Here is a 22,239-nt window from a genome sequence, read left to right on the forward strand (position 1 = left end):
GCACGTGTTGCGTCATGGCTGGCACCACACTAAGCCCACCATGTCACCAGACTGTCACAGCCGGAAGGGCGCCGGTCGTCAGATCCGACCCCCAGCGCATGGAATCCACCGCCTAGAAGCTAATATCTCTAGAGTGAAAATCAACACTTCAGAAGATCCCTGAGGGAGGGGGAACGTGAAGGAGAGGCTCCCCGAGTGCCGTCAGCATCACCGGAGAACCCAAGCAGCCACATATCCAGGGGTCTCCGAGGGACCCGTCGTCGGATCCGGTCACGCCAAGGGGAAGCACCATCACGTTCAAAGGTTTCACCTCTATGTGTAACGCTGCACTGTCCGACTGCCCGAGTACCTCCAGCATTGGATGGAGTGATGGCAATCTTATTAGGGGGAAAAGAAACTACACACACCAATGACATATGGTAACAGCTTACAATGATGGTAGTGGATAAAAGAAATGGGAGCACCAGAAACAAAATCTAGAGTCTCAACAGTCAAAATCAAATTAACAAGATCAAACAATAAAAGTTATGAGTACCACAAGAGCTTACACTGTCCGACTGTCCGAGTACCTCCAGCGTTGGTTGCAGAGCACCAGGGGGGGGGGGGGATCATTTCCAAAGTGGATGCATCAGTGGAGATCTCTCAATGTTTGTCACATAAGCAGTGTGGTGCCCTCCAGGTGCCCAGGTTGGTGTGTTAAACTGCCTCCGATCCACAGCCATCTTAGAACACTGCATTCCAAGTTTCCAACACTTTTCATGGTCTCAACTCTACTTTTACATTCTCTCAGGGGGTGTTTGGGAACACCGTGCTAAACTTTAGCACCTGTCACATCGGATGTTTGGATACTAATTAGGAGTATTAAATATAGTCTAATTACAAAACTAATTGCACAGATGGAGTCTAATTCACGAGACGAATCTATTAAGCCTAATTAGTCCATGATTTGACAATGTGGTGTTACAGTAACCATTTGCTAATGATGGATTAATTAGCCTCAATAGATTCGTCTCGCGAATTAGACTCCATCTGTGCAATTAGTTTTGTAATTAGCTCATGTTTAGTCCTTCTAATTAGCATCCGAATATCCGATGTGACCCTGCTAAAGTTTAGCACCTCGTATCCAAACACTCCAATGTGCTTTATCTTGCTCCAATCATCTCCTGACTCGCTGCATCTTTGCTTAAACCTCTTTGTGCATTGTGACAGTGTCAAGGTATGCAAAGAGGTCAGCCTCTCAATGCACGGAGGCAAAGTTTTCATCCAGTAGGCCTCTACTTTGAGCTCACGGAGAGATGCCATATCTCCCAACCATTCTGGCAAGGTTTCCATGTCCTCACAGTTCAGTATCTCTAGCTTCCTGAGGGATTTCCAGCCTAGAATGCACTTTGGCAAAGGTACAGGATCGATGCAACTGTCAACAGTTAATTCTTCAATGTCAAGCAGTTGAAGAGAATCAGAGTCAGAAGATATATTTTTGATGTACTTGATTTCCATTTTGGATGATAAAGCAGATGTTGATAGCCCCATGATCGACTTGGTAGAATGATGGCCAATTGAATAAGAACGGATATTGTTTAATTCCAGATATGATATACCTGGCACTCCAAGGGATTGATGGTTCGAATCTTACATTCAAACAACAGTCTATCTCCACAGTAACTTCCCTACTCTTACTATTGTAACTCTTCTGAGATTTTTCACTGGCTGTGTGATCAAGATGCATATCGATGATTTGGCATATAGGTTCACTATAACTTCACCATCCCCCACAAGCAGAGACACCGGGACAGACGAGATATACAAGTCTTCAAGAGATTGTAAATAATCTAAATGGAGGTCACCAGATTGAACATTGAAAAGCTCCAATCGTACAAGATTTGGTAGCCAACGTAACCAGTTAGGAAAATCACCACCAACATAGTTCTTTATGCAAAGCCTTTTAAGGTTTTCACGAGGCTGGAGCTCTTCTAACGCGACCTTGTTCAACACTGGCCCACTCCACTCCAAACTTAAAAATTGGAGCTCCTCTTTTTGCGCCAATTCAATTATGTTTGCGTCTGAGCTTGATAGATCTTCGAGATGTTTAATATTAAGTTCAGTAAGCTGGTGACTTGTAGTCTTTTGTAGAAGAGCCATGTCCTTTGATGAACTGACGGCGAAACTAGGGCCCTGCTATTTTACAAAAACAAAGAAAATGAAAAATAAAACATTCTGCTTTAGTCAAGATGGCATGCATACTATATAAAACCATCTCTAGGTGCAAACATGCAGCTTAGAGCATCTCCAATAGTCATCTAATTAATGTTTCTAGATAACTAGTTAATAGGGATATCCCGAGTTGCTTTTACAGTCTTCTATAACCTCATCCCAATCTAACTACCGTTGTTGGGAGAGTCACAGCTCCTCATTTATTTGGGGAGTTGGGGTGAATTATTTGTCGAATAATTATTGTAAAAAAGGAAAGGTAAAGGGAGTGTGTTAGAGCACTATTTTTTCACAAACTCTCCAAATATGGTAGTTGTATTGGAGCACTGAATAGTACTGGTTCGTTCATTTACTGTTTCCTCAAACTTTCTGCTGAGAGTTCGTGCATTGTGGTGACACTAAATTAGCTGCTTAATCTGCTGCAGGACATCAAGCAGTGGGCGTATGGCGCACCTATCAGCTGGGTTCCTGTTGGTCATCTTAATTCTTGCTTGTGGTAGAGCAAACCATGGCCGACTTAGTGATCAGGCCCAGGGCCGGCTCTAGGGGAGCGGCAGGCCGTGCGACCGTCCGGGGCCCATGAAGCTGCGGGCCCAAAACCATATAGGTAATCAATACATATAATTTGGTTGGTGGACTTTGTTTCGGCCTTTCTAAATGGCCCGCGTAACAACTGCGGCCTGCCTCCGTCCGTGCCAAATCAGGCCTACCAAATTGCTCCATGACTATGCTGTCCCTGATTCTGTATACATATACGCTCCTGACTCCGTGGTTGTGCTGTCGCTGAGCACCGCGTCTGGAGCGCGTCAGAGGATATAGGCGAGCCGCGAGCACCGTTAGGGTCAGAGGCGAGTGCTTATTTGAAGTTCAATCTTTGTTTTCTTTTTCGCCAATTTCGTCAAAAAGCAATCATTTAATTAATATTATTTCTTTCGTGTAGTAATTCCATTCTTCATCAATTGCGTAGAAGGAGCAATGCCTTACGACATTGAAGGAGAATCTTGGTAATTCTATCGTCAATTGCATATCAGATTCTCTTAACTATTCCAATGACAGTAGTATCAGCCGAAAGTAGTTTCTCCATTTTGAAACTATTGAAAAATTATTTGAGATCAACTATGTCACAAGAAAGATTGAATGGCTTGGCTATGTGCAATATTAAGAAGGATGTTTTGGACGACATTAATCTTGATACTGTTCATGAAGACTTTGCATCAAGAAATATATCCGAAGATGTTTTTCTACAAAGCACTAAAGCATTATATTTTTATTTGAGATAATCATAATGGTTATTGTTTTTAGTTTTTTTGTTACACTATTATTATGTTTTATGAGAGATATATATTGCAAAAATGATGCGTAGCTCTCCTGAATATATATATATATATATTGCAAAATAATTTTTATTATTCGTATTATATACTTTAGTTTTGATATTAAAAATAGTTCAACGGGTCCTTATGTTTGCCCAAGGGTCTTCAAAATTATAGAGCCAGCCGTGATCAGGCCATTCATCTTCATGGTGGAGAAGGTGATCGAAGGCATGGAGCGCAAGCTGCCATCAATCCTGCATGCACATTAACAAGGATGCGGAGGAAAGAAGAGCCTCCCGACCTGAAGCAGCAGCTTGGCTCAAAGACCTCAAGACAGTTGCCTATGCGGTGCTGGCCGGTGGCGCGATCCAACGCTCTTGGGCAGCGGTAGCGATGGCTTCCTGTTCCGCGGGCAGCCACAGCAGCGGCGACGGCGCGCTCAGCGGCCTCAACCCGTGCGCGGGCCCACTAGGATTAAAACAATCTAACACATCCCAATCTTAAGGAAGTGCACCAGTAGGTTCTTTTGTATCACTTTTGGATAGTCATCGAATTGCCGAACCTTTGAGCAGCGGATCGACCCCCGCATGCACTCATGTCACACCCGATTTTAAGGACAAAATCGAGTGCATTAAATACATGTGTGCCAGGATCAAGTTACACACATGTACGATAATAGTGAATAACAAAGATAGTGCTAAAACGAATAAAGAGAGTATTAAACATTATTACATGACCGAAAGTCTCAATAAACCATAAGCCTAATTTATTATGCAGCGGAACTCCAAGGACGACGACGACTCCACAGGCAGCTGACTGAAGAAACGTACGCCTAGAACTCCTCAAAGTCGTGTAGGTACTCCTCCCAATTAGCTTAGTCTGAACAACGGTTTTGCAAGGGTGAGTACTGTAACAACTCTACCTAAATTAAGTACTTTTAACTCTAAACCAGTGATAAATCCCTAAGTTAAGAAGTGAAATGACCTTTATAAACCTAAGAAGCTCGTTTTGGAGTTTGAATTAAAGCTTGAAATTTTGTATACAAACCTGAGTTTCTGCCCAAGTAAGAGTTGTAAAACTTTTTAATTCCAACAACTTTTGTTAAAGTCACTTTGACTAATTCGGAGTGGAAGGAAGTCAAAAACATCAACCAAAGCCAGTTTTTCTAAAGGACCCTGAAAATCTCTTAAGTCCTGAAATTCGAGTTTTCCTCCATCTTGCAAGCTTTCATCTCCTGTTTTCCCTATCTAAACTCAAGTCAGGGCCTGAATGAAAGTTGTAGTACCTCAAGATTGTTCCAACTTTGTTACACTGATCCAGATCCAAATCGGGCCCGAACTTGTTCAAAACTCCGGTCAAAGGGAGGTAAACCAGTCAACTCACCCCTGGTGCCTTAAAAATCCTAAGTCTGGAATCCCAGATTTTTGGCTAACTTTGACCGGAAATATCTTTGAATCCTTTCACAATCTAAACCAGCACCTTAAACAAAGTTTGAAGAACAATCAGAGTTGAGCAAGTTTGTTTAAGGGAGTTTTGGAAGTTGTGTTGAAAGATTCGGAGGAAGGATCACTCCAAAGCTGGTCGGGCTTGTTGCCCGAAGGGAGCCTCGACGCCCGCGCGCCAGAGCACGTTCACTCGCGCGCCGCGTGCCGCGTGGCCGCCGGCCACCGGCAGCTCGCCGGCACCCTATCCCCAGCACGACAGCGATAGGACGAGAGCCACGGCGCCCAACCCGCGCCCGCGACAGGACGGAGCGAGCGCAGGGCTAGCCAACCGCCAGCCGCGCGCAGGTCGCCTTCCGCCTGCCACGGCTCTGCTCCGCCAACCCTGTTCCGCCCGTCCGCTGAGAAAGCTGACACGCCCCCGACGTCCCGCGCCTCCGCCCGTTCGCCCAACCCCCACGGTAGCCCTTCCGTCTCGCCCGCCCGACAGACCGGAAGCCCTAGATGTGCGCCGCCCAAGGCCAATCGCCGCCGAAGACCACCCGGAGCTCCGCCTCCTCTGCCCAATGGCGTTGTCGGCCAATGGCCGCCTCGCCTGAGCACTCGCCGCTCCCGGCCTTATCCTTTCCCCACCGGAGCCCCGCCTCGACCCTCCGCCCCACCACGACCCTATAAAAGAGAACCCCCTCACCGGCAATGCCACCCCTTGCCACCGCCTGCACCTGCGCCACCGCTTTCTCCTCTGCGCCCCCGCTTTCTCCTCTGCGCTACCGCTGAGCTTCCGTGGAGCTCACCCCTTTGCGCCACCCCACACTCCGGCGATTTCGCCGCCACCCTCTTGAGAAAGTTCCCCTCTCCGCTCCAGCCGCTTCTTCCAACCCACCAGCCGCCCGCTCCTCCGCGTGGTACTCGAGCTTGCTAGTGTCCGCAAGAAGCACCGCCGCCGCCGGAGCACCGTCGAAGCAACGCCGCCGCCGGACCACCGTCGAAGTCTCGCTGCTGCCCAAGCCTTAGCGCGTACAACTTCCCGCCCCAGCCTACTCCTGTTCGGCCCCAAGGCTTCACCGGTAGACCTGGAGGTAAGTGACCGACCCCTTGTGTTCCGTCTCGACCGACCCCTTGTGTTCAGCCTCAACCGACCCCTTTTCTTTCCGTCTCGCCCGACCCCTGTCCTTTTTGTTTCGCCCGACCCCTGTCCTTTTTCGTTTCTCCCGACCCCTTTGTTTCGGTTCGCCCGACCCCTTTTCTTTTCCTCTCGCCTGACCTTTTTCCCGTTCGCCTCGCCCGACCCTGCCAAGTTTCGCCGACCCTTTCTCCGTCTCGCCCGAGGGCTCGGCTGTAACTTTTTCTTTGACCCGAGGGTATCGGTGAAATATTTTCGGGGATTCCTCTGTGTTGAGTCTGAGGACCTCGGTACGGTTTTCCTTAAACCTGAGGGTCAGACCCTAAGTTTCCCCTAATCCGACCCTCTCATCCTGATCTCCTCCAACAGAAGTTGAACTCCCCCACCTTTCCTGTAGCTTGGCTACAAGTGTCCGTGTTAAAACATTAGTGTGTTGAAATAACCATCTAAAATGTTTAACCCCTGCATTGCATTTCCGTGTAGAGTTGAATCTCGCCGATGGAACGTACGAGCTTCACCCGGCACCGGAAGAAGACCCCGCCGAGGAACTGCATCCCTTCGAAGGAGAGCCCGAACCGGAGCAAGACCCCGAGGACCCGCAAGCTTTTCCTGAAGGCAAGCCCCGGAGCATAAATTCCTATCTTGAATTCATGCAATATTATTGATTACTTGATTGCGCATTTACGTTTCGAGGAGTTGTAATGGAACCTTAGATGCATAACTTAGTACCTTATTTTTGAATACTAGTTGCTAAGGCCGAGTAGTTGCATTGCTTAATAGGTTCCGGTAAAAGTCGAGTGATCTCCTGTCACTCGCGAGTTATAGGAGTTGAATGTTTCAGATATGTCGCAACTATAAGGACGACGGACGGGGTCAGGCTTATGTTCGATACTTGGTGGATTGCCCCGTCTGTCTAAATGAAAATGAACTAAGGTCGAAACGTGTCGGCGTTCGTGATCAAGTGTTTGAAAGTACTAATCTCATACCTAGTATGGGATGGGGAAGCCTAGTACCTGATTGAATTGGGGCGTGGCATACCCTCCGGCTGTCCTTGGAACGTCGTTCCCATGGTGCATCATGTGGGTGCAAGTGCGGTCACAGTGCAGCAATAGGCCGGGACTGTGGAGCATTGCATGCCAAAGGAAGTTGGCCCTGACACGTGCCTAAGGGATCGATGGGGACGGCTGATAAATGAAGCGACCCTTCGTGGTGCGCGGATGTCATGAGATTAGGTTTGCCATGCATGGTTAATAAATTCGAATCGATTCATCTGCCTCTCATAGATTGGGACTACTTGATCGCTATTCTGCACTGAGTAAAGATGGAACATGATGATGATTTTAATCTTGATGCTTGTTAAGTAATTGCTTGGAAACCATGTTTGTTTAGTATAAGTTGCTAATCTGGAATGGATAAAGAACATAGAACATGAGCTAAAATGTTGAAAGTAAGGACTGACTTTAGACGCTTTTGGCAAAGAAAACCCCAGAGCCAGAAAGCCTTGCATGTCTAGGTCTCGGTCGTGTCTTTTCGACAGGTCAGTCTTGCGGAGTACTAGTTGCTCAGCCTTGTTGTGGCTAATCTTTTTCAGGTAATGTCAATAGTTTGGGTGTTGGTACCACTTGGCCGACCCAGCTTCCTCCAGGTTGGACCGTCGAGTGGGATCCTTCCTTGGATGGCGAAGGAAGAAATTTTTGATGTCATGAACGGCTCCGTCGTGATGTCATGTATCGACGTTTAGTTTTCGCTATTTTCCTTTGACTTCGAACCATGCAAATTTCGATTTGAATTTCAGAAACTCTGATGTAATAAATTGTTGAACTATGTTGTCATGATGGAATGTTGTAACCTCTGTGCTACTCACCTTCGCGTGAGCGATGCTTCTCGATCCTGTTTATGTGGTTTATCGGAGGAAATCCGACGGTCGACCAAGTTGACTTGCTTAAAGTGCATAATCGCGTGTCAGACGACTTCAATGCATTTTAGTCAGGTTAATTTGGGCGGTTCCGCCACAAGTACACTTATGGTTGGTACTCAACAAGTCGTGGGGAATAGTGTAGTGTAAGGCAAATCAAGGTACGGCTAAGGCATAATTAGCATTCGCTTTTATTTAAGTTGGTCAAGTTTTATTAGCAATTAACTAAGTATAAGTTCGTACCACTCGAAATTAAACATGATCATAAATAAAGTAAACAGCATATGCATGAAATGACAACAAGTTAAATCCATCTTCCGATAAATATTATCATGTGAGGGTCCAGGCCTCTCTTAACCGTGAGCACGGCTGATCGATCAGTTTTACACTCTGCAGAGGTGGCACATCTTTACCCACAAGTCGCGTAAAAGTTCAAAAGAACTTTGGACCCAACCATGCGGTGTTTGCAAGGCACCATACCACACTTCTGAGGTGTGATTGCATAGGGACGCTACGAGGCCTTTACAAAGATTCATTAGTCAGTGGTAACCCGCTAAGGTTTCGATGTCTGGCGTGCACCACCCATCCCAGGCAAAAATGCAACGACTCAGTCCCCCCTCTTGCCTCATCATGAGTAAGGTCACCCTAGACTAAGGTTTCTAATTATTCAGCCAAGACCAGAGCCATTTAGTCTTGTGGTAGCACTATTTTCCTGGGTGGTCGCTCCATGTTACGATTAATAATACATGATCTTATATTAATGAAAGGTATAACAGAAGTAAAGCAAGATTAAACATTGTTTTTAGTTAAACCACCATGTACCAAGTAAGCGCTAAGCATGAGCTACCCAACAAAAAGTAAACCGGTTGATCAAGGCAAAGGTAATTCAATCTAGGCGAACCTTAATTGGGACCCATCAATTCAATCTTAACATGTGCATAGCATAAATGTTGAGTACGAGAAAGTAAAGGTGTATAGGATGAAAAGTAGTGATCAAGGACACGACTTGCCTTCTTGGCCTTGCTCCTACTGTTCGTACTCCTCGAAGGCTTGGTCTTCAACTCCCTCGAACTGCGGGACGTCTACACGCGTCACACGAGCACATACAAGCAAACATGGGCAAAAAGTAAGAAACAGTACACCAATCACAATTAAACAGAGAAAACAAGCTTGAAAAGTTGATCTACGCTTTAAAACGAACACGTGGATATAAAGAACGCGAAAAACGGAGTTAAGATGCAAAAGAGATGATTAAAACAAGATCCAGGGGCTTTTCTGTGAGAAAAACAAAACTTTTAGGGCAAAACCGCAAAAACCGAGGGCTTATACGTAAATACGCGTATAAACCAAAGGTCTAACGCGCAAAAACTCCAAAACGGACGGCGGGTTGATTTTTAGAAAACTCGGGGTTTAAACCGAAAAGCACGAGGGCAGATCTGTGAATATTTTCAACGCGATCTGGACCGCGGGTTGATTTGCGGAAAAGGCAGGGGCTTAAGAGCAAAATGGCGCGGTGCGGCACGGTTGACCGTTACGCGGTCTTGTTTGACTCGCTATCGGCCGTCGGATTTAGGTCCGACGGTCACGGTCGGCGATGACTCGCGACGGCGACGGGAAAAGGGCAGCCAGCGGCGGTGAGCGACGGCGAGGTCGCCGGAGTAGGCCGAAACAACGCCACGGGGCTCGGTTTCGCGCGCGGAAAGCACCAGAAGAGAGCGGGGAACATGGCGAACCCGTTTAGTGCCTTGGCGGGAGCCACGGCGCGGCGGCGCTCACCTTTTGGCGGCGGCGTGCGGCGGAGAGAGGCAGCGGCGCAAGAGCTTGCGGCAGCTAGGGTTTGGAGGGTGCTGGCACGGGTGCTCGTGGCCGGGGGAGGCGGCAGCTTAAATAGGGGCGGACGGCTTGGAGATAGAGGCGGCCCCGGATTCAAACCGGTCGGGGAATACGGCACCCACCCGGAGATCTCGCGCGGCGGTTGCGGGCGGAGGAGAGTCTGGTCGGAGGTGGGAGACGATGGCGGGTCCCACCTGTCGGCGGTAGCGGGCGGTAGGCGGGCCGTAGCGGCTGTGGGCTGGCGCGCGCGTTCGCGGGCCGCGGGAAAGGGGCGAGCGGAGAGCTTCGCAGGCCGGCTGGAGGTGGAGCGGTGGGCCGCACGGGCAAGGGGGTTCGCGGGCCGGCGAAGAAAGGCGGAGCGGGCCGAGCGGCTGGCACTGGGCTGCCGGCAGAGGAGGAGGCGCTAGGCCGAAAGAAAAAGAAGAAGAGAAAGGAAAGCAAGGTGCGGCCCAGGAGGAGAAGAAGAAAAAGAAAAAGAAGAGGGAAAAGGAAAAAGGTTTTGGAGATTGAATTTAAATTTGGAATTCAAATTTTTGATTCAAACCCAAGCAATCAAAATAAATGCAGCAGCATGAATGCACAATTAACTCCTATGATGAATTAATTAAATTAAAGAAAATGAAATTAAATGCCTAGAATTTAAATGACACCCTAATTTGAGTAAATTTTAATGAATTTGAATTCTCTAAAATTTTGGGTGTTACAACTCATGAAACTAAAAGGGAAATCCTTTTCTCATAGCTGGATAATAGCGCGCGGCGACAGAAAAGCCAGCATCGTTTCTGATCTCATTCACGTATATACAGCCAGTTGCTCGCTTCCGACCATGCAGCTGCATGAAGAATATGGACCGAATGTTTAGTCAGTAAGCAAACACTGCCTAAAGTAAGTTTACAGAGCTACATGCTGGGCATTTCAGACTTGTTTAAACAGAGGTGCAAACAAAGTCGCCTCCAAGGAGGCAGTAGCACCCGCAAGCGTCACCGTCCACGCTTTCGCCCCGACCTCCATGCTATGCCATGCCAGAAGCACCATCACGTTCAGAGGTTTCACCTCTATGTGTAACGCTGCGCTATGGAGAGATGACAATCTTGGGGGGGGCGGGGGGGGGGGTACCAATGACATATGGTAACAGCTTACAATGATGGTAGTGGATAAAAGAAATGGGAGCACCACAAACAAAATCTAGAGTCTCAACAGTCAAAATCAAACAAGATCAAACAATAAAAAGTTCTGAGTACCACAAGAGCACCAGGGGGGGATCATTTCCAATGTGGATGCATCAGTGGAGATCTCTCAACGTATGTCACATAAGCAGTGTGGTGTCCTCCAGGTGTCCAGGTTGGTGTGTTAAACTGCCTCCGATCCACAGCCATCTTAGAACACTGCATTCCAAGTTTCCAACACTCTTCATGGTCTCAACTCTACTTGAACATTCTCAATAAGCTCTATCTTGCTCCAATCTTCTCCTGACTCGCTGCATCTTTGCTTAAACCCCTTTGTGCATTGTGATAGTGTCAAGGTATGCAAAGAGGTCAGCCTTTCAATGCACGGAGGCAAAGTTTTCATCCAGTAGGTCTCTACTTTGAGCTCACGGAGAGATGCCATATCTCCCAACCATTCTGGCAAGGTTTCCATGTTCTGACAGTTCAGTATCTCTAGCTTCCTGAGGGATTTCCAGCCTAGAATGCACTTTGGCAAAGGTACAGGATCGATGCAACTGTCAACAGTTAATTCTTCAATGTCAAGCTGTTGAAGAGAATCGGAGTCAGAAGATATATTTTCGATGTACTTGATTTCCATTTTGGATGATAAAGCAGATGTTGATAGCCCCATGACTTGGTAGAATGATGGCCAATGGAATAAGAATGGAAATTGTTTAATTCCAGATATGATATACCTGGCACTCCAAGGGATTGATGGTTCAAATCTTACGTTCAAACAACAGTCTATCTCTAAATATTGAAGTCCAGGAAATAATGTGCGCTGGTTGGAGGATTCCCTGCCACTATCACTGTGTCTTCCTCCCTGCTGCTCTCTTTGAAATACGTTCTTATCATCCTTCTGCTCAATACAAGGCAACGTCGATGTTTTCCACAGTAACTTCCCTACTCTTCCTAATGTAACTCTTCTGAGATTTTTCACTGGCTGTGTGCTCAAGATGCATATTGATGATTTGTCATATAGGTTCAGGTCATTTGGCCTATTAATCACCGGGAAAGACGAGATATACAAGTCTTCAAGAGATTGTAAATAATCTAGATGGAGGTGACCAGATTGAACATCGAAAAGCTCCAATCTTACAAGATTTGGTAGCAAACGTAACCAGTTAGGAAAATCACCACCAACATAGTTCTTTATGCAAAGCCTTTTAAGGTTTTCATGAGGCTGGAGCTCTTCTAATGCGACCTCGTTGAACACTGGCCCACTCCACTCCAAACTTAAAAATTGGAGCTCCTCTTTTTGCGCCAATTCAATTATGTTTGCTTCTGAGCTTGATAGACCTTCGAGATGTTTAATATTAAGTTCAATAAGCTGGTGACTTGTAGTCTTTTGCAGAATAGCCATGTCGTCTGATGAACTGACGGCAAAACTAGGGCCCTGCTATTTTACAAAAACATAGAAAATCAAAAATAAAACATTCTGCTTTAGTCAAGATGGCATGCATACTATATAAAACCATCTCTAGGTGCAAACATGCAGCTTAGAGCATCTTCAATAGTCATCTAATAAATGTTTTCAGATAAATAGTTAATAGGGATATCCCGAGTTGCTTTTGCAGTCTTCTATAACCTCATCCCAATCCAACTACCGTGTTGGGAGAGTCACAGCTCCTCCTTTATTTTGGGAGTTGGGGTGAATTATTTGTCGAATAATTATTGGAAAAAAGGAAAGGTAAAGGGAGTGTGTTAGAGCACTATTTTTTCACAAACTCTCCAAATATGGTAGTTGTATTGGAGAATAGGGATCTGCTGGAGATACTATGTAAACCATTGGACAATTGAATGCTGATGAGGCTTATGGAAACAGAGCCAGCCAAGGATCCCTACCTAACTCTACCAATCACGGGTATGCACAGCAGATATGCTGGCAACAGATCCTACCAGTAAGTTTTTTTTTCCAAAAAAAACATATCCTACCACGTACACAGCACAAAAATACAATTCTAAAAAATTTGATGTTCGCCTGGTATATCCCAAAAGTTGCATGACTATTTTAATTTGGAACTTGCTTGGCTACTCCTTCCATCCCATATTATAGGTCATTTTGGCATTTCTAGGTTTATGATTTTTTGTTGTACACCTTGATGTATATTATATCTAGAAGCTATGAATCTAAAATTGTCAAAACAACCAACAATTTGGATAATTTGGGATGGAGGGAGTATTTTAATTTGGAGAATCAGGTCTACTATAAGTGCCACAATTAAGCAAGGTAGTGGCATATCAAACAATAAATTAAATATTTATGTTAGAAAGGGATTCCATTAATTCATTCATATATACGATATTCACTCCCTAGAATTAATGAAAATACAGTAACAAATCACATGCCTGCATGATAGATTGAGCCTCTTGTTATGCAACCGTAATTTATAGTATACATTGTAGAACAAAAAAAGTAATAATTAAAAACAGTGCATATTACCTCATGTGCATATACATGTTTGATGGGTTTAATCTTGTCGTAGTCCTCTCCTAAACGGCTGCAGCATTCACGCAGTTTGTAATTGCACTTCTTAAGAGTTAATGTCTTCAAGGAGGTTACATCCTTGATGGAGTGAGGCAAACGCTGCAGTTTGGCAGAATAAACTTCTAGATGCTCCAGAGATGCCAGATCCCCCAACCAATCTGGGAGTGCCGCAAAATTACAACAACTGTCCAATATCTGCAAGCTCCTAAGGGATGATCTCCGGCAAGGTGATCAGATCACTGTCAGATTTAATAGTTAAATACCACAAGTCGGTGCTGACGTATTGGAGAAATTCTGAAGCGTCAGAGAAGCCAAACATATTTGGTTCCAATTCAAGTGTAAAAAGGTGTGAAGATCCAACAAGTATCACGGGTGATAGTTCTACCTTACTGCATGATGCAACTATATGCTCTATGTATCCTTGAAAAGCTGAACCGAGGGTCAACGTGGAAATATTTCATCTCCTTGCACCTTCTGTTCATCATCATCCCAAGACATCTCTCTAGCAGACAGCTCCAAGTTCGTGGACAGCACCTCCAAATTCTCCATCTTATTAATACAAAGTTCCCTTAATTTCCTGAATGGGTTCCTGCCTCCATAAAAACTAGTAGCCACTTCTCGAATATTAGGCATATCTGAAATGTGCAGTTCTTCAAGGTTTGCTAACTGTCCTAGTGAAGGGAGGCGTGCGCACCTTGGCTGCCCATCAGCACTATCTTCACAAGATTTGGAAGATCGAGATTTGGATCGCTCATCCAGCCACAAAATGTGGCATCTCCATAACCTTCTATTTCAAGTGTTGATAGGTTAGGATGAGGATGGAGTCTTTGGAGAACTGAAGAATCATCAGCTCTGGAGAATTTTTTGCTCAGATTAAGATATACATTGTTAGGCCTATCGTCTGATCCAGATAAACCATTGCTGGAATAAGAGTTTGCGTCAGCGTGCGCAGCTGGTCATATGTAGCCAACTCTCCAAGGCCAACTTCATCAGCGCTATTCACCTTCTCAAGATTTGAAATAAATAGGTCTGTGATTCCAAAGTCTGTATTTTGACAGAGGAGAAAATCACTTTCTTGTACTGCAAAATACACTCCCTGTGAAGGAAGAGACAGAGTTAGACTATTACCAAATGCAACGAAAATATTTATGCATCCATTCTGTTCTAGATAAGAATTAGAAAATGTCCATTGTAAAAGAGGAGTAACAAAGCACAGCCAAGAGAACTTACCTCATTTATCTTGATGCATTGAATGTGAGGAATAGCCTGTAGGATTGCAGCTTTGTCTCTGTCCAAGAAATTCCCAGGAGATGACAAAGTTAGCTTCGCCAAACGATCCATGCATCTCAATTCATCAAAACGGTCAAACATCTCGAGGCAATCAATTTCAAGCTCATGTACTGATTGAATGCCAGGAAGTTTCTGAAGATCATAGCTCTTACAGTTCGATATCTTGAGTTTTTGGATGGTTTGTGTCAATATAGGGGTTTATGACCACAGATTAATCTTGGATAAATCACTCTCGTTGATGAATAACTCCTTGCTGTTGGGGATTCTTGGATATAGTTCCAGATAACCGCAGTGTTCTATCTGCAGATAGCAAAGCGGAGGGAATTCTTCTTCATCAGTGTTCATCAGTGCGGAAGAAGATACAGGAACGTGTGTCATCAGTGTTCTCTTTTTAGTCACTCCCAAAAATATTTCCATCATGTTCCTAAACTTTGCTTTTCCTTTTCCTCGGGAAGGATCACCAGACTGCGCCCTGAACATTTCAAGCCTCTTGAATTCTTCTAAAGGATCTATTTCCATGTCACGTATCTCTTCACCATCTTGGCAAAACCACAAGGTGCATCTGGATGCTAGTTTAACAAGCGACAGTCGCTTTAGGTTTCTGCATGGTGCTAAACATGCTTCCATAAGTTTAGGCATATTACGAATTTCAAGCTCCTCTAAGTTTGATAGATTTCCTAGAGTTGGAAGCTGGTCACACTCTACGAGATCAGACAATACCAGTTTCACCAGATTTGGGAGTGTAGAACATATCTTCCTCATCCAACTAGGAAACATACTGTAATTATAGCCCTTTATAGTGAGATGCTTTAAAGCTGGATGAGGCTTCAAATTTTCTAGCACATCCATTGTCGTCACTTTGGGTTCCTCTGACCATTCTAATAAGGACCACTCCAAACTCAAAGAAGCAAGCCGATGTCTCCTTCCCAATTGCACCCCCTTTGCTTCCTCTGCAGACTTCACAACCTCAAGGCATTTGATATTTAGTTCACTGTTTGTAGAATCAAGGATATTCTGTAGAAGGATAATGTTGCTGCAATCACCACTGCTGCCACTTTCTGAGACCACAAAATCCGGTAGGGTTAGTAGGTCACTGGAGATGCCTTCCTTTCAGAACAGTGACATCCCTCCAACTGAAAGGTACTCAAGACGATGCATGTTTTTCAATGTGTCATGCAGCATTTTCAGGCTCAACTCCTCACCAGAATAATCAGAGGAATGCTGTGTAGAGGAGCTTGGAGCTTCAGAATCTTTTCTTACATCAAATCCTGATAATGCTGATAGGTTTAGGTACTCCAAATTTACAAATTTACCAAGAAAGCAGATAATTTTCAAAATGCAAGGACAGCCAGATAAATTCAGAAATCGGAGTTTATTTAGTCTGGCACAAGATTCAGAAAGATCAATAAGCCTCGCACAATCAGATAAATCCAAAATCTCCAGGTTCAGGCAGCCATTGTTGCCCACACAAAATTCAGGAAGTGCCTCAAGGCAAGTACAACCAGACATATTAAGATAAAGAAGTCCCTTCATTCTATTGAATGACAGGGTACGCAGTTGCTTAAGCTGGCAGCAGGAGGACAGATTCAGATGTTCCAAATTTTTCAGTAGACTGAAAGAGTCTGGAAGCATCTCAAGCTTTGAACAACATGATAAGTTCAAGAACGAAAGCTTTGGCAGCTCTCCAAATTGTGAAGGTAGCTTTTGTAGGCTGGTACAACCTGATAGATCGAGGTGTTCCAAATTTTCCAGTAGACTGAAAGAGTCTGGAAGCATCTCAAGCTTTGAACAACATGATAAGTTCAAGAACGAAAGCTTTCGCAGCTCCCCAAATCGTGAAGGTAGCTTTTGTAGTCTGGTACATCCTGATAGATCAAGATGTTCCAGGACTTGGAGTCTGTGAATGGGACCTGGAAGTTCACTAAGATTCGAGCAGCCATGTAGATCCAAATAGTGAAGCTTCTGAAAGTCACAAATGGAAGTGGAACTATGGAGCTTTAATTTTTCAGAAAAGGAGCTATGGAGCTTTTTGAGGCTGGTATTTTCTGAAAGATTTAAAAACTGCAGGTGGTGCAAGTTTTGCATAGAACTGGGTAGCTGGACAGTTTGCATGCGTGGGAAGTCCAATACACGCAGCCATTTAGTTTCTGAAAAGGCACCCTTCGAAGGCTGACATCCTGTGCAGCCACTAAAATGAGCAGCCCTTGCTTTGAAAGGCGTATCTTTGCATTTTGGGTACTGACCTTTGAAATTCAACAACAACGTGTATCGATAGTTGTCCTCTTTACCGAAGCTTCTTTGTTTGCCATCACAGATGGCAACTTCCTCAATAGCAACTGACCTAGCAAGTTCATGAACTAAATCGTGCATTTTGAATAATACATTATGCATATGAGGGTTATTAAGCTTGGAGTATCTTGCAGAAATCTGAAAAGCAAATTTGCAGGTCGATTAGTAGTGCACTAGATATTTTTTTCAAGGACTCAACGGTAGGTCAAAAGAAAAAAATATATAAAGAGCATGCCAATTTCACATTTAGAAACGAGATTGATCATTGCCACATCAGCCGTCCCGCATGGAGATGCTAGAGCAGTCAAAGGGAGTGCAAAGGGTTTAAAATTGCAACGAATGAACATTATTTTCTCTCCAGTAGCAATTGTGTCAAGACAACCAAGTTGACGTTTCTTCTATCTGAAATGAAAGAACACTGCCGATTTATTTATTGCTATATCCAATTTATAGAATGGATATACCATTTAATTGATATCTTTTCGTAAAAATGAAACGCATAATATGCATCCACATTTCAGCTTCGAATTTTACTGGATAGAGATACATGATCTAGGCTATTAAGTAGCGACTCATAAAAGCTAAATCTTGTAACCAATGGTGGGTCAATAATGATCATTTTTGTATATATGTATCGACTGTTGTAAAAAAGTGATTCGCTTTTCCTATGCAGTAACCTTCTGCTCCTAAAGAATGCCAGGATTGTGTTTTAATTATTGCAATTACTATTCACTTAGTAACTTAACTCGCTGTCTTGGCAATGTTGTAGAGCTTATGCCAAAAATACAGCTCAGCCCTTTTTGCTCAGATTCCATGACTTTATGCAGAGAAAACTTGACTTAAAACAAAACTTAGGCTATGTTACTAGTAATTTGCAACCTCAGGGAGTTTACTTGTCATGTTTATTTGCTTGGTTGATTTCAGTAAGCATAAAACTGGCAACTTAAGAAATAATGTTCGTGTCGCTATATTTATCTTTTAAATAATGTTGACTCAAATATTTATAAGGTGTTAGAATTGAGGAACCAATACAACCATGTCCGAATGATTCATCGTAGGATCACTCCATGAATTTTACACCTTGATCAATATGCTTGTGCGAAATGAAGTGGATTATTCAAAACTAGAATCAAAGGATTTATGACTATCTCATTCTTCAAACCAAAGATTATATTGAATTAGTAGTAGATAAACACCATATTCTGAAATAAGATTAAAATACTAATAAATCATGCGAGAAATGACAGCACAACTCGATACAAGGAAAAAAGTTAACTGTACCAAGCTTGGGTATATAATATAACTCACCGAGATAGAGTCACTTGAAGCCTCCAGGAATGACATCTGACAAAGTTCTAGTAGGTATTCCTCAGCACGATGTGTGGTCAGAACAAATCTCAGAGCAATCCACTTATGAATCAGTTCTCTCTTCTCTATGATGAAGCCTTTTGGGAAGGCAGAAAAGTATACAAAGCAAGGTCTCAGATAATATGGCATGTGGTAGTAACTAATCTTCAAGGATGGTAATATTAAAGTAGATGTTGTTCCAGTCGTTGGATCGCATTCGTCTTCCCACAGGTCACTCTTCAGTGTTTCTTCCTACTTGTGCATCGGCATATCTAGCAGACGATCCCCAAGAGACTTGACTGCCAAAGGCACTCCACCGCATTTCTTTACTATTTTCTCCCCCATATGTACCTTTGCCATTTCAGATTCTTTAATTCCATTTGGAAATGCCTTAGCTTTGAACAGCTTCCAGCAGTCATCGTACGGCAAGGCACCCAACTTGAATGGCAACTCACGATTCAGCCGCTTAGCAACCTGTTCACTTCGAGTGGTCACAATTATCTTTCTGCCTGGTGCGCCACCTTTCAACATCGCTTCTATCTTTTCCAATTGTCCTGTGTTTTCTTCCCATAAGTCATCTAAAACAATAAGATACTTCTTTCCACGGAGGATCATCTCCACGCGCATCTGCACGGAGGACAGGTCATACTGGTTACTCTGTCCATCTACTTGGGAGATAATTGATCGACCAATCTTTTCATCGCTAAAACTTGTGGAGACATAAACCCAAATCTGGATATCAAAATCTCTCTTAGTTGTATTGTCGTCAAAAACCATTTGGGCGAGAGGTGGTTTTACCCAGACCACCAAAGCCATATATAGGGATGATGATGTGTTTGCAATCTTCTTGCAGCAACTTCATCAACTCTACCTTGTCCTTGTCCCTCCCAAGTATACCTTCTACAAGGCAAGGGCCTGTAGCCCTTGTCTGGATCACGTCCTGGTCGTCAGAGCTTGTGTCCACCATCAAGTCGAACTGCCTCAGCTTTTCTATGTCGTCCAATCTTTGCTTCATGGCCTTCAACTTGCTAGGCATGTTTAGCCGCAACTTCAGAGGAATGGAGATCTCCTGCAAATCCATGTCGTGAATTAGAAAAGGGACGAGAAATGGAAATGGACATATCGACATCAAACACACTCGAGACCTACCGTTGTAGATTTGTTATTCTGAGAGCCATCTTTATTACTCAGGATATCACCTTCCAATTCCAATAATAATGTCCTCCATGTCATAGGCTGCTGCCTTTAGCTTCCTCATCCAGACGCAGACGTCACCATCTTTCATCAGCCGCTTCTCCGCCCTAACCATGCTATTTTGGATGGTATCCACAGTATCCTTGAGGCCTTTGAGCTCATCACCTAGCTTCAGCTGCGAGGCGATCGCCTCCCAGATGGCACTACCTAGCATGCCGCCGACCTTCTTCAATGCGGCCGAGGCAAGAAACTCCCCTACCCCCACCATGTGGCTGAAGGGGACGCCAATCACACAGTGTGATGAGTGCTTGACGTCAGGCCGGGTGAGGAACAGTCCCAAGAGAAAACTGGAGAAGACACAGCGAGAAATTGTCAGAGTCTCTCTGTTTTTGACCTGAAAATCACAACCCTTGCAGCAAACTCTGTATCAAGGACAGGCAGGAAATATTTACAAGCAAGGAGGAAAAGGGCAAATATTTCAGTCAGAATTGAGACAAATAATAGCACCCAAGGTGCGCTTTAGATCGCACTCTGTTTCAATTAAACTGACTCGAGATGGAAACCCCAATTCGGATGCGAGGTGGAAGGAAAGAAAGGTGATTAGTTCTCAGCTTTTACCGTGAGGGTGGTGTGTTGTGTCCAGCACCCGATGGGATGGCAGGTAACTAAGGCCCCGTTTGGGAGGGCTTCAGCTTCGGCTTCTCTACTGGCCGAAGCTTGAGCCCTACCAAATGACGAGATGGCGAAAGGCTTCGGCGGAGAAGCTCCGCGAATCGCTCTGACTGAAGCTGATTGAGGGAGCGGGAGCTAAAAAAAATTGGCTCCCCGCGGCTTCTCGCGTCGTTGGACACCCTTGTGCTTCGATGGGGCCCGCGGGTGGAGGTGGCTGGCGGTGGGCGCAGACGAGGCATGAGGATGGCGGCGCGGGAGCAGAAGTGGCCGGCTGCGGACAAGCCGCGACAGAGGACGGCCCAGGACGACCGGCGGCGGTGGGCACGGGGCGGAGGACGTCCGGCGGCGGCGGGCGCGGGGCAGAGGTGGCCGGCGGCGCGCGCTGGGGCGTGGGCGCGTGAAAAGGGGAGGCGGGGGCGCTAGGGACGTATCTCAGATGGCAGCGGTGAGATTCAGCCGGGAGAAGGAGGCCGGGTCAGATCTTTCACCGGGTGAGAGAGGGGCGCGGCGGATGGAACGGTCGGTGGTGGTGGATGGAACGGCGCGTCAGTGGATGGAACAACGCGTCAGGGTGCCTGGGAATCAGGGGGTGAGGAGGTGACGATAGGGTTCGGGGCGCGATCGATCCTACCTCAACGTATGCGTAAGTAGAAGAATGCAGTGGCGAGAAATGCGTACGCGATGGAGAGGGCTAGATCCAGAAGTAGCAAGTTGCCGATTCGTAGAAGCGGAATAATAAGCTAGTGATGAAACAATGCGTTATTAGCTCGCGTTACGTTGTTTAGGTCCAGAGAGGAGCAGCAAACTCCATAGCTTATAGTTTTAATTTCTCATTGTTTATTGCGGCCGGTCTTTTGACAGTCTAGGGACACAGTCGTCGTAGATCTCGGGAGCCCTGGTGGAAAACAGATCAGCTTGCGGTTGTTTATGTAGAGTCTCTCGAGACAAGGCATGCATGGCTATACTCCCACTCACCAAGCCCAAACAGTGCCAGCTCTACTAGTTTAGTTAATAATGTTTTAAGTGACTTTTGCCTTTGCAGAATAGCCCATTCTACTACGGAGAGGCGACGAACAAGCTGACCATGTACGTAGCTGCCTGCTTGTCGTCGACCACCACCGCAGATTCTTCTCTTGCCATGCATGTACTCAGCAAAGGAGCGGACCACATCGTCGTGCATCTCCAGTTATCCAGTTGCTCAGGCAGTCCAGCTACTGACCATGCAGGACTTGTCAAAACAACATTCCACTCACGCTCGCCTTGCGTATCTTGTGCTTAAGAGCCCTCCAATCGCTTTAATTGCAAGTGGTAATTATGCCTTCACACTTCTCAAGAATTTCCATCCCAACGTTTTTTAGGCGGTCAGTGCCGACTACCTGCCAACAGTTAATTATTTATTGGATTATTATTTCTGACTACAGTAAGGTCGTCGCGGCACTACTTGCTTAAGTACATTTTCTTACGTTCCTGTTGTAAAAAACAATTGGTCATCATTTTTTTCATCCCTTGCACAAAGCATGAACAGACGATCCAATTTCAAATGGGCTTTACAAGGATTTTGCATAAACCGCCACAAAAGTTGTAACGATCTTACGTAAATCCTGCATTCCAAATGGGGCCTAAACATTTCATTTGGGACCTTGGAATGCAGACTAGATTGTGTTCCAGTAGCTTGTATCGTCTTTCATAATCACGTTGCCTTTTGTTTTAAAAGCAACAATTTCAACTAATAATGCCATAAGATCAAATTTGTCTACTCCATCTCATTTCAAATATAATTCAGTCGAGCTTGTGCACAAGAATTCATAAGGTAGGTGGTGAAGTGACACTACTTGCTTAAGTACATTTTCGGGCAAAAAAGATTTGGCTACGTTCCTGTTGTAAAATAAAACAATTGGTTCACCCTCAGCATCAGTTCAA

General features: G+C 45.0%; 1 protein-coding gene and 1 long non-coding RNA gene across 3 annotated transcripts in view; both read right to left on the reverse strand.

The window, feature by feature from the left end:
- LOC101771196 (indole-2-monooxygenase) overlaps nt 1-22,239 on the reverse strand; it is a 103,643-nt gene that overhangs the window by 19,988 nt on the left and 61,416 nt on the right. The window lies entirely within an intron of this gene.
- On the reverse strand, nt 17,227-20,395 carry LOC111258215. Of its 2 annotated transcripts, none has more exons than XR_002678819.1 (4): nt 20,266-20,395; nt 19,603-19,994; nt 18,415-19,522; nt 17,227-17,244 (listed from the first exon to the last, which is right to left on the reverse strand). It is a non-coding gene; the product is annotated as an uncharacterized LOC111258215 (long non-coding RNA). The 2 variants fall into 2 exon arrangements; XR_002678818.1 differs by lacking the exon at nt 17,227-17,244 and adding an exon at nt 17,325-17,508.

The sequence above is a fragment of the Setaria italica genome, chromosome VIII (genome assembly GCF_000263155.2).
Source record: "Setaria italica strain Yugu1 chromosome VIII, Setaria_italica_v2.0, whole genome shotgun sequence".
Lineage (NCBI taxonomy): Eukaryota > Viridiplantae > Streptophyta > Magnoliopsida > Poales > Poaceae > Setaria > Setaria italica.